We start from the raw sequence: 14,050 nt of genomic DNA, 5'->3' as shown, positions 1-14,050 counted from the left end.
CCCAACTTTTCACACACATTTAGCATACCCACAGACATCAGCTCAACAGTCAGTGACATACCAACCATACCCAGCATACCCACAAACACCACACCAACAGACACTCAGACATCCACCACAAGCACAATACCCCAGCCACCATACAAACAGACATACATACTTCCACCACATCCAGCATACCCGCAATCACCGCCCCAACAGACACTCACACATCCACCACTCCTCCCCAGCACCTCCCCCTCCCAGACCCCCAAGACACAGAAACAATCACTCATCCAACAGACACCTACCAAACACAAGCATACCTCCCAGAAGCATGCACCCATGACATCCACACCTACTCAGCAGACAACCACTCCCTCGACCTCCAAATCCCCACCCCCCTTCTGCTGACCATCCCTGTATCCTTAAGAAAGATTTTTTGTTTGACCTCAACCTGTCACCTCTTTCCCATCCCTAACCCAAGAGGCCTCCACCCACCTCCCAGGTACTCACTCCCACCTCCAAGGCCTCCTCTGCCCCACTGAGAGCACCCATACCTCCCCCCCAAGAAGAAGCCCACCCTTCCCAAAAAGAAGACCACCCCTCCCAAACCCAAGACCAAACACCCCCTCCCAAATCTGTATCCGCAAGGATGATCCAGGGGATGCCTGCTTGCCCATTTGATGTCCCTTCCTGTGGAGGTTCCCTAGCAGTTAGGAGTCAAGTGACGGCACAATGATGTATCTGTGTACCTAACTATGGACTGGCCTATGGCCTTTGGCTTTGAACATTTTCAATGTAATAAACCCAAAGAGTTGTTTGTTTCGGTATATACTTGTCCTGCAATTCCTTTTGTACCTTTATTTTGTTCCTGAGTGACCTGTGTTGTTTGTCTACAGTTGTGTGTGTTTCAGCCTGCTTGCTGATCCATTTGCTGTTGTTTACAGTATCTGACTTTGTGTATCCCCCAAGACAAGAGTATATTTTGAGTGTATGGATATGTGGGTGTAAATGCATTGGTGGTGTCATGGCATTGTGGACTGTTTGGTATGGTAAGTATTTGACCTTGTATTGTCCAATGTGAGAAGTATGGTGTTCAACTTGTCCTCCTGATATGGATTATGTATTCATCTTGTGTGTGGCAGCTTAAGATATGTTAGTGCAGACATGGAGTGTGTTGAAATGTGCTACTATTGCTTGCTTTTGCCTGTGCATGTGTGCATTTACCTGTGGTTAGCTTGCAGCTAGTTCATGTAGAAAGCATTTGGAATTCCTTTGTATGTGCTTTGTTGACCTGCACTTCCACATTGTGCAGTAAGTCATGTCATTTGGGTCTAGTATTGTTTGTCCCAGAGATACCTGAAGAGCCAGTTCCCAGATATGCCTGAAGGGCCAGTTCCTGTGCAATAGTTGTTAATAGGCAATAGGCATGTTGTTGTCGAAACGTCTCAGGATTTTCTGTCTTGCCACCCAGAAGTGCTATTAAATGCTTGGATTTTAACGTGGACTGGTGCCTGGGTATTTCGTGTTTCGGAGATCTATCTACGTATCTATTTATCTATCTATCTATCTATCTATCTATCTATCTATCTATCTATCTATCTATCTATCTATCTATCTATCTATCTATCTAAATATTTATCGTCTATATATGTATGTAGAGTTTGTTCGCATATTATATTTTTCCTGTTAATATTGTGCACTCAACACTTTTGCCATTTACATTAGAATTATATAATAATATCAATATTGCTGTCCTTGGTATTTTGAAACACAATATTTTAGTGTAAAAATATTTCTGTAATCGATACATTGACATACTACTTTGTGGAAGGTTACGTAGTCCCGTTACCAGGCCCATTATGTTTTGGTGATGGGACATCAAGAAGTAGTCTCAGACAAACACCCCCTAAACTCCTCAAACACACACACACACATGCGCACACCCACCCACACACTAGCACCATCACGCCATGCTCTCTCCATACTTTCACTTTAACTTTCCTCAAGCTTCATTCACAACCTGTCCTCACGGTGCTCGCACTTTCCCTCTGCTTCCCATCATCGCTCTGTTTCTCTCCCAGTGTTCTGCTCTTTCAATTTCTTACTTTCCCTCCTCTCCATGCTTTCTTCACCTTCACTCTGTCTTCTCACATTCCCTCTTCCATTCCCTGCCTTTCTTACTCTCTTGCCTCCCATTGTACACATGCTCTCTGTTTTACTCTCATACTTGTTTCCATTTGTCCTATCCCCAAACTCTCACTTTCCCTCTCATTGTTTCCATCTTCTGTCTCCACACTCGTCATCACAGCATCATCTGAGTATCAGCACGCCCTCATCCTTCCTGCATTCAACCTGTCCCAGCAACCCTGCTTGTTTCTTGGCCCTATAGCCTGGTGGCTATTCTGCCCTTTGCACCAATTAAACAGCTAAAGAGCTGTTTAAAGAAACAGAATACAGCTACTTTCTGCCACAAAATGCCTATAGATTTAGGTTGGCTTCCTCCAGAACACAAAGGAGTTGTCCTCAGAGCCTTGATAATGACAATCACCATTATAACTCAGCATTATATTTATTTAGTTTAGGACAAAGAAAACAAGTAACGCTCATTAGTCTTGCAAAATGTAATATCACATTTTTGGTAAAGCAACTTCCTCTATATGATATGGTTTGTGGAAATCATAAGCACAGTTAGGTTTTTTGCCATTTTTTCTTTCCACTTTTAACAAAAGGATTCATTCAATGTCATAAATTCTGTTAATAATTCCCTGGAATCCTTAGGTGAGGACGCGTGGTGTATGCCTGTAGGGTGTCTAATAACTGCCTAAAATACTGTAGACTGATTAAAGCAATGACCTATGTCTGATTCAAGAGACCTCTAGCAACAGTGTAAGGTACTGTAGCCTGCTAGAGAAAGAAGTGTGTTTCAATCCAGAGTCCTCAAGTAACATCCAACAAGACCACGGCTTGCTACAAATTGGACAAGAATGTGCCAATTGCAGCTCTTAGAGGGTACAAATGCAACATTTGGCTGTTTTTGTGTTTTTTGTGTATTGAGCCCTTGTATCTTTAGCTGGCACAGTGTACAAAAACTGAAATTAGTGGGACTCACAATGCAAAATGAATAAGTGGTGGCAAAACTGAGTGATATGGTTTAAATTCCCAAGCATTGGCCAAACCAATTGACTTTGGCAATGATTGATTAAATAAAGTTAAGACTAAGGCTTTGCCACTGCCTGTTTTCTTTGTGTATGAGATCGAAACTGACAGTCACAATGCACAGTAAGTCCGACACTCCATGTACGGATATGAATAACCAACAAAGTGGTCTTCAAAATGTTAGGTCAGCACTTTGTGGCAGTGGTTTAATTAGAAACTAAGGCCCATATTTATCCTTTTTTAGCGCCGCATTTGCGTCGTTTTTTGACGCAAAATCGGCGCAAACTTACAAAATACAAAAATGCGGCGATAAAGAAGTACAAATATATAAATGTATCCGAACACCTGTACAGTTTTTTTTTTTGTGTACCTTGGAACTTGAACCTCTTCACAATGTCTTTAATGCTATATATGCTGTAAGAGCAGAAGATAATCAAAGAACATTATCAACTAACGTAGTTGTCAAATGCTTTCGTGATTTTTGTGAAAAAAACTGAACAAAATCTATTAAAAAGCTCTAAATGTGTGGATTACTTACAATGGTTTAGATTTCCTATTTTTATTGGGACAAATGTAAAAGCACCACTAGATGTCAGTTTGCTCTATATTTCATTAGAGGATTTTACTGTAGCTCCCCGGTGCTTGCCTGTTGGCTTGCTTACCCGTCTTGCTCGCAGTATTTGCCATTGTACACACTTGTTGTTAGAAAATACGAGCACTAGCTCTTTTCAGTGGACCAACCGAATTGTTATAGTCAAGGGCGAGGAGAGGTGGGCCAGCATAAAAATTGAATGACAAGTCTTTTAGGATGAGGGTAGCAGAGAAAGATAAACATAACACTGATGAATGTGCAAATAATTTAAGCAGAGAAGATTGCAAGACACTGAATGGACGTAAAGAGGATAGGGATGTATGAAGCTAGTGCATTGACCTCATTTTTCAACATTGTAAGCATCCATCAATTTTCTAAACCCGGTGCAGATTAATTTCCTGTACCAATAACATCCTAATATTGTATAAAAAGCTCTCGTCTTTAAGTAAGAATTATATAGAATACGCATAAAAATAATCCTAAATGCAAACATAAAAGAGAAAAAAAAAATAGTTTTCCCACCACCCATAAATAAAAAGAAACCTAGGAAGCCTTTTATTATTTTTCATGCCTTTACCACAACAGGGCTGTAGGCGTGTTGCCTCATGCATAATGGCGCAATCAAGAAAGGGTTGGCTCTCAGCTGTCAAGTACCTGCTCGGTTCACCTCCCTGTCCCCTGACCATAATGAATGCAAAAACGCTAGTCATAATACACATGCTGAAATGAAAAGCCCTTCATCTTGGCATGTGAGAGATTTGCAATCACAATTTGATTCTCCGAGTGCTGCTTGATTGGAGATTGCGGCGTGGGCGGGAGGGTGACCTTTCTCTCTTGGCTCCGTTCTTGCACAAAAGTTTAGAAAACGATTTTAACGCCGATGACCTACGGCACACGTCTTGGAATTCGTGTTGTCACCCCTGTTAAACTTCTCGGTATGGATGACCCTATTCAAAATAAATTTGCGAGGGCTTCACTTTTGTGGAAAATAATTGTCTAAAAGAGAACACGGTGACTGAAATTTTTACTTTTATGCGAAGTCTATAGAGCCATTGTTTTTTGCAAGGCAGAGTGGCATTTTTTCAGTTATTCACCAATAAATAGGACTAAATCAAACGAAAAAAAAAACAGTTGAAGGCCATTTTGATGAAAAATAAAATCAAAATATTGTGTGCTGTGGCTGAGCACAGGATTTGATGGAAATATCTGATTAGCTACACGGCAAAATTATACTCTGATATTTGTCAAGGAAGGCATTTACAACGGTACACATCACAAAACCACCCTGAAAACTGCTATTGTTGTATCACTGTTTGAAGAAGAAGCATTGTTTACCTGTAGAAAATCGCAGGTAATCTGACCTCTTTGTGTTTTAAACCTGAAATAAGAAGTATAAAATAATTTAGTTGCATACATGTGTGCACTTTAGATTTTTACTTTTTTTGTGGTATAAACTGCTTTTGAAATGCTAAACAAACCTAACTAGGTCATTAAAATATAGTTGTACAAAAGTACTGGACATGAAAATAAAACAAGAGACTAACATAAATCGGATTCCACTGCTGCTCATTATTTCAGCAATTTGCAATTACTAGTTTTGCTGCTCGTGCCAGTCTCCAGCCAAGTCCAGGGTGAACAAAACATCTCAAGATGACAGCATTGATGTCATTCACTGTGGGTCTCACTTACGAGGCCATAGCGGCACACTACGCGACAGGAGTGGCATTTTGTTACGTTCTGGTGGTGGAGTGTGCCAGCTCATATTTACAAGGCCACGCAAAGCCACCTTGCGTGGTTTTTCATGGTCTTGCAAATATGGACCCCTTTCACGCATAATAACTAAAACAAAAAAGTATAGTGGAGCACTCAAAGTCTCAATAAATCACTCATATGGTAGTCAATAAAGCCATCAAGAAAGGGGAATTAGGTCAAAGTGTAACCAAATAAGAGAACATGGACAATTGAAAAGAGAATCAATAAGGTGTTGATATTGTGTATATCATCAACAATTTTTAATAATAAATTAGCTATACATACAGTGTGCAATGTATTGGTATATCCTAACCATAATACCATAAAAACACATTAAAAATACCCAAATACGATGCTGCAAAATAAATGACTGTTAATGTGAGGATCCACTTGACACTTTAAACCCAAAAGTTCATTCTTTGTGAATCTTCAAACATTCATGGTAATCCTCCATCCATGCAGTATGATGACCAAGAGTCCATTTCGCATTTGAGCCCTGTTCTTCAATCTTTATGAGTCTTCCACCACTAAAAAAGAATTTCAGTCCATACAAGATTTTCAGTCTTTACGGGTCTTTCACCACTCAAAAAGAGTTTCAGTCCATATAAGGTTTTTTCCGACACGTGTTTCGTCTCATTCTGGGACTTTATCAAGGATTATATTTACTCTCTCACTATAATCAATTGATTATAAATGATACTGTGCCACCAGCTTCATAAATGAGGCCCAAAGTTTCAACTAAAGCATGCAAACCATGTATTCTGTGGGCAAATTCATAAAACTAGAATGGCATACCATTAGGCCCGTATATTGAATTTTCCAACCCAGAAAGCATGCAACCAGGTGAAATTAAATTAAATGGAAAAGGTTATTTATTAAGCACACTTTACTCTGATGGAGCATCCTGGCACTAATCCAAACACAGAATCATCAACGCATAATTATTACTTGATTGAAAAGAGAACAAGCATTTGCAAGACAGTGGGTCTCGCATTTGTTCGAGTTAGAGCTATTAGTATTGTAAATTCCTAACTGGACTTTTCTTGCCACTTAAATTTAAAATGAAAAGTAAAACAGTTGACATAAGCAAGCCGATTCAAAGTGCCATGGCCGCCATCAGCATGAAGGAGAGACAAAAAAAGAAAAAAGAAGTTCACTCACAGTCAAACATATCGGCAATCGGGCAATTATCCATGTGACAGGGGCACTCTGCCAGGCAGTAACAAAACCGCACCAAGGAGGGACAAACGTAAAGCATTTACCAATGATAACAAAGGATTATTGAAAGGTAAGCCCACAAATGAATGAAAGTGATGGGCGTGAGGTGGGCATGGCTAAAAGCCACAACACTAACAACAGGTCAAAGCGCGTGGGTGCTTGATCTAAAAAGGGAAGGAAGAAACCGGAGCCTAAGAAGACCGGCCGAAAAACTCCTTAGGCAAGGTGAATAGCGAAGTTTTAAGATGTTTTCTAAAAGCTACCTAATTTTCAGCTTGTCTCAACTAAAGAGGAAGCTGATTCTAAGCTTTGCCTCTTAAATTAGAGAAAGATCTTCCACCTCTAGCATGTAGGCCCATTGCGTCAAAATGTTTAACGCCGGCTACTGCCATTCCAACGCGCCAGCCGGGCGTCATATTTAATGAATGACGGTAGCAGGCGCTACAGCCTGGTTAGCGTCAAAATAATTGACATTAACCAGGCAGCGGAGGCGTAGGGAAGACTGGGGGTTGTGCGTCAAAGAATGGTGCACGTCAGGTTAGAGTCAAAAATATTGACTCTAACCTGACTTGCATCATTTTTTGACACACAACCCCCATGGAAATGACTCCTGTCTTAGCAAAGAAGAGGAGTCATGCCCCCCTGCCCAAGGTCCATGCCCAGGGGACTTTTGTCCCCTGGGCATGGCCATTGGGCAAAGTGGCGTGTAGGGGGCCCAAGTTAGGCCCCCCCAAGCCACTGAAAAAAAAAGAAAATTAAATACTTACCTCTACTTACCTGTACTTACCGTAGATGGGTCCCCCCATCTATGGGTGTCCTCCAGGGGTGGGCGAGGGTGGCAGGGGGTGTCCCTGGGTGCAGGGAAGGGCACCTGTGGACTACTTCCATGGTCGGAGGCCATGCAAATGAGCTAACAGGTCCTCTAACGCCTGCCCTGACCCAGGCATTAAAAAATGACTCTAAACAGGCTTAAAGCCATTTTTTAAGGCCCTCCTCCTCCCGTGCGTTATTTTTGCATGGGAGTGTAAATAAGGCGCAAATGCCTTTGAGTCATTTTTTGCCAGGGAACACCTACCTTGCATCTCATTTACGCAAGGTGGGTTTCCACTGTAAAAAAATGACTCTAACTCCATAAATTTGGCGCCAGACGGGTCTAGCGCCAAAGTATAAATATGGAGTTAGGTTTGCGATGGATTTGCGTAAAAAAATTACGCAAATCCGGCGCAAACAGAGTATAAATGTGGGCCTTTATCTAAAATTGGGAACTCAGTGAAGATTAGTATTAGTTGATCTTAGTACCAATTGCGTGCAGTAACAAGTAAAACAATCAGAAACACATTTTGGACCAATGTGATGGAAGGATATGAAGACTATAATCAAAGTTTTAAATAAAATGCGATTATGTACATGTAAATAATGGAATTACCTTAATCCTTCATATATGGAGTTCCTGCGAGGGAGTTTGAGCACTAACCTTACAGTAGCATTTTATAATACTTGTAATTTATTACTTAAGTACTTTGGGATACCTAAATAGAGACTGTTACCATGCTCAATCCTTGAACTGAAGAGAGTGTGAACTGCCAACTTCTAGCTGTTAGAGGAGGGAACTTTTTTTTGTAAAGGATTTGGGAAGCGAGAAGCAGGTTCCAGATACTGCCAGAATTTGGGTGCAAAAAGATAGATCACAATCCAATTGAACTGCTAGGTTCCTAACCACAACCACCATGGAAGGAGGGCTGGCGACTGTGTCAGGCCACTAGTCCAAAATCAAGAACACATTTTTCTTCCTAAACAGGAGAATTTCAATTTCTCTGTGTTACATTTCAGATGATTGCATTCCAAGCATTGAATCACTTGGGTTAGACAGTTCTTTAAATTTAATTCAGAGCCAAAGAATTCTTATGCAAGGACAGGATCAGTTATGAATCAACTGAATAGGAAATGGTATTAATTCCAAAGGATTTGATCAAAGACATCAGAAGGAACATATGAATGCAGCAACGGCCTGTACTTTTAGCAGGGAGGGGCGGTCGGGGCACAAACACACTCATAAACATCCACCCATACTCATGCATTCATATGCACACACACAGGCGTATGCCCAAGCCCCCCCCCACACACACACATCCATTCACAACAATCACTTCCAAATATTCATGCACACATGCGCACAGGCACCACACATTAAAAATAAAATCATACTTACCTGCATGCACAGCACTCGAACATCCCAGGAGGTTTGGGTCTGTTGCCTTCCCTCATTGGCTGACTTAAGGCAGCCGTCCTCACTAGTCACAGAGTGGGATGGGGGAGTAAGACTGCTGACCCCACCCTACACTGTAATGAAATGTCAGTGATTGACACTTGGCCTGGGGCACTTAAGGGCTTAGATCTGAAGCGCCCAGGTCTGAGGCAATCAGTGATGCTTCCCCCCATCATGAGCGGGAGGGCCTCAAGGTGCTTTTGCCAGGTTGAAGAGTTCATGCCTTCAGGAGCTGTGACTTCTTCAGCCTGGCAAAGTTCAGCTCATGCAACCAGGAGCCTGTGCATTTAGCGCATGTCTAGCTCCTGTTTACCTGACCTGAAAATAAAGAGTGTCTGTCAGGCTGAACTTTGCTCAGCCTGACAGACACTCTTTATGGTGTCCAAAAGGTGAGGGACATGGCCCCTCAGCCCCTTAGGATGTGCTGCGACTGTATAAATGTTGAATATTGCTGAACTGAGAGATGATCCCTGCGGACCCCATGCTTAAGTGATTATTCTTCTCAAATAATATGACTAATCATAACAGCCTGAGAATAATAAGAACAGCATTATTACCTTTATCCAACACAATCTTTATAGAAGATATACTTTTCAAGAAGAGCAGTTTCTATGGAATGTTGAAGTTTGAAACCTGATTGCAAGGGATGTATGAGCTTGAACCTCTCCAAGTAGTCGACCAATTCTGGACCAGCTAACTTTTTAAGCATTTTTGCAGGCGCAGGTGCAGGTAGCAAGGAGGTAGGTATAAAATTGGTTAAAATACTGGAGTCAGCTGATGACTTTTCCAAAGGGGTCTAACCATAGCCAGTATCCAAATATCTATCACCGAGGCCTGTGCTAGGGAGGAATTCAAAATAGCAGTCAAAATAGGATTAATGCTATTGATGGCATTCCTAAAGATTGACGGGGGTCAACGATACATTGGTGAGCCAGATTTACAGAGCTTAATGGCACATTCAGATTGCTGTAGAGTAATTGGTTGAAACTCAGCAAGTGAAACACTGGAGCAAGAGGGGAAGGTGACTAAAAAGTATTTTTACAAATTCTGCTTGGATCATTTAAAACATCTGTTCGAAAAAATTGTGATAAGCTATCACACAAAGTTTGAGAAGGTTGAATTTCAATAGCACATACTTTAGGATGCAGGAAACCCCTCACAATTCAAAAGATCTCCTTTGTAGCATTATGTGTTGGTTCTCTTTGCGAAGTGAAATTGATTTTGTTGGCTTTATTTACCAAATTCTGATTCTTTTTGAAGACTAAATTATAGGCTGTTTTATCCTCTATACGGTAATGAGACCTTCATTTTCTTTCCAGCCATTTGCAGGCCAACCTCTTCTTGGACAAAGAGTATGAAAACCAGGGGGGCCAAAGGGGCCAATCGTTTATTACCTCGAAAGCTAATCAGAGCTAAGTCACATATGGCCTCTGCAATCCATTCATTGGAGCTATCCAGATCGTTACTTAACTCCCCAGTTAAAGTAGGGAGCAAGTGGTCCAGATTGTCACAGAGATTAGTATACTGTATTTTTCTCCACTGCTGATAGCCTTTATCTCCATTGCCTGCCAAGATTCTGTTAATTCTATAGGACTCAGCCATGTAAAAGGGATGAACATGTGGTTTGACCATACCTTGGGTCCCATTAAAAAAATGGATAGCTCATAAATATTAGATCCAAGGTGTGACCTCCATAGTATGTAGGGTTTGTGACCTGCTGGGATAGATTGAAGATAACTAAATTATCAAATAATGTTTTTGCAGCCAAATTATTAGCATCATCAAAACGTGACAATCAAAATCACCCAGCACTGTAAAGCTAGAATATTAAAGCCAATGAGGAGTGAGAGCATCTCATCATAAATCAAGAAATTTTGTGCTTGGTCCAGGAGGATGGTACAATAACACACAAGAAAAAGAGCAAGGCTGGCTAATCATTAGGCAAAAAACAAGACTCTCAGCTTCCACCAAATTATTTCAATTAAACATGGAGCACTGAAAGGAATCCCCCAAAATGATGTTTCCTTCCTATAACAATGAAGGACGGAGTATCCGGTGTGGGGGGCAATAGCGATATCCCAATTGGAGGAATCCTTGAGCCACGTTTCAGTGATGAACATAATGTCTTGATCTTTTTCTGCTAGTAGGTCATCAATTTCCAGAGTTTGCTTAGGAAGAGAATATTCGTTTATGAGCCCACTATGGAAACTGTTATTTTTTATTCCTCCTTTTAAGATAGGTATATTTTAGTTCGCATTTGCCTCTTGAAGAGGTAAATAACTGCTTACTTCAAAATTGAGAACTTGATTACATTTAAGCCAAGATAAAGAAACAACCACGTTTGTGATGTCCCATTTGATTCTGCACTGGGAGGATTCACCAGGTTGCCACAGCAAGTTTGATTGAGACCGGAGGGAGGAACAACATTTGACTTAAAACTGGCAGAGTGACTGGCGCAGGCCGCAGAACAGACGTGGATGTGCTAAGACAGGCTTGGCACATCCGCTGTGCATAACAACTTGTCTCTCAAAATGGCATCTAGTAAATGGGTCTATTGAGAAATGACACTCTTCACAAAGAAAAAACAGCCGGGTCGAGAAACAAATCAAAAATATAGACCACCATAAAAATCTTCCCAAACAGAGAACTTGAATTCATGAAAAAAAGCTTTGCTCAAAACTATTTCCTCTCAATGCCCTCAAAGTGCATAGCGCTAAGGTAAAAATTGTACTTGTGTTAGGCTAAAGACATCCACGCTGCAGGTATGCTTATGGGCCTGAACCTCCCCTCGGGCACCACCTCAACCGTAAGAACCAGACCACCTGCCTCCCAAAATTGCACCTAGTAAATGGGACCAAGGGAAATTAAGTTTGCCCTGAAGAAAAAAATACAGAACACAATAAAAATCTTCCCAAAGTTCAGTGGACTTTCCATGTTCACCTATCAAGTATTCAGGGCAGGTAATCCTGGGTGGGGTACCCTCTTTGTGGTGTCCTCACTTCGATTTGCAGGCGGTTTCCCACCCTACAATTGCAAATTGAGTTACTTCTCGTTAGGGAAGGAACATATTCTTTTCCAGAATGGGAGTGGGAAGGAAACATCTTCATAATTCATAGAAGTTGTAGGAAAGGGGTTGCTCCAAGCATTTTCCAAATAGGAAACAAAAGAAAAAAAGGGTGCAAATGCAGATTTCAGTCATCCTGCTTGAATTGTACACCTGTTGCAATTCCCCACGTGGAAGTACTTGTTTAACTGCTCATGGATATGTACCACTTCTGTGCATCTCTACGAGGACTCCTTTGAGTTTATTCCAAATCCCAAAAAAGTTGGAAAAATTCTTCAACCATTGGAATAACTCTACAGGAGAACTTTATAAAAATGTGTTTATTAAAAATCGGACCATAAGTGCTACTATAATCATGATTAAAAAAACACATATAGACGTTTAGGCCCTTATTTATACTTTTTGACTCTTTGACTCAAACCTGCCCTAGCGCATCAAAAAGTTTAATGCGGCTACCGCCATTCCAACGCGCCAGCTGGGCGTCATATTTAATGAATGACGGTAGCCGGTGCGGCGACCTGGTTAGCATCAAAATAATTGACGCTAACCGGGCAGCGGAGGCGTAGGGATGACTGGGGGTTGTGCGTCAAAGAATGGTGCAAGTCAGGCTAGAGTAAAAAATATTCAAAAAGAGTAATTTTTTGACTCACAACCCCCATGTAAATGACTCCAGTCTTAGCAAAGACAGGAGTCATGCCCCCCTGCCCAATGGCCATGCCCAGGGGACATCTGTCCCCTGGGCATGGACATTGGGCACAGTGGCATGTAGGGGGGCCCAAGTTATGCCCCCCTATGCCACTTAAAAAAAAAAAATACTTACCTCTACTTACCTGTACTCACCGTAGATGGGCCCCCCCAGGGGTGGGAGGGTGGCAGGGGGTGTCCCTGGGTGCAGGGAAGGGCACCTGTGGACTGCTTCCATTATCGGAGACCATAGAAATGAGCACACAGGTCCTCTAACGCCTACCCTGCCCCAGGCGTTAAAAAATTACTCTACACAGGCTTAGACCCATATTTATACTCTGTTTGCACCGGATTTGCGTCATTTTTTTAACGCAAATCTGGCCTAAACCTAACTCCATATTTAGACTTTGGCGCTAGACCCGTCTAGGCCCAAATATATGGAGTTAGAGTCATTTTTTTTACAGTGGAAACCTACCTTGCATCAATGAAATGCAAGGTAGGCGTTCCTGGGCAAAAAATGACTCAAAGGCATTTGCGCCTTATTTATACTCCCATGCAAAAACGACGCACAGGAGGAGGAGGGCCTTAAAAAATGGCTCTAAGCCTGTTTAGAGTCATTTTTTAACGCCTGGGTCAGGGCAGGCATTAGAGGACCTGTGGGCTCATTTCCATGGTCTCTGATCATGGAAGCAGTCCACAGGTGCCCTTCCCTGCACCCAGGGACACCCCCTGCCACCCTCGCCCACCAATGGAGGACACCCATGGATGGGGGGACCCATCTACGGTAAGTACAGGTAAGTAGAGGTAAGTATTTAATTTTTTTTTTTAAGTGGCATAGGGGGGGCCTAACTTGGGCCCCCCTACATGCAACTGTGCCCAGTTATTGCTAACATTTATGAAGGGTAAATGCAGACCTGTAATTCAAAGCCTGTAGTTTGTACGTGCAGTACCCAAACTCTTTTATAATGATATACAAATAGTGTCATTTCTAAATTATATCCATATGTTTGATTTCCTATTACATGGTGTATGGTGCATTTGTCGAATCAACAAGATTGTGCTTTTTCATTTATCTATTTTTACTAAGCAAGGAATACACTCATAAATATTACTCAGACCGCCGCGAAAACGTATTGTGGAACTCCCACAGAGGAAAGATGTATTGACTGTTCTTCGATCCCTTCATTGGTTTCTCATTTGCAAAACAATTACATTCAAAACCATTGACATTGTTAACAAAGCGATGCTCACAAGATTTCATCGCTTCCAAATTTTAATTTCGATCCTCAAAATGTTTGTGACAGTAGACCAGTTGTTTGCTTCTTGAAGTGCC

Source organism: Pleurodeles waltl, chromosome 2_1, assembly GCF_031143425.1.
Source record: "Pleurodeles waltl isolate 20211129_DDA chromosome 2_1, aPleWal1.hap1.20221129, whole genome shotgun sequence".
Taxonomy (NCBI): Eukaryota; Metazoa; Chordata; class Amphibia; order Caudata; family Salamandridae; genus Pleurodeles; species Pleurodeles waltl.
The sequence above is the reverse complement of the archived record's forward strand: the minus strand, read 5'-3'. Positions refer to the sequence as shown.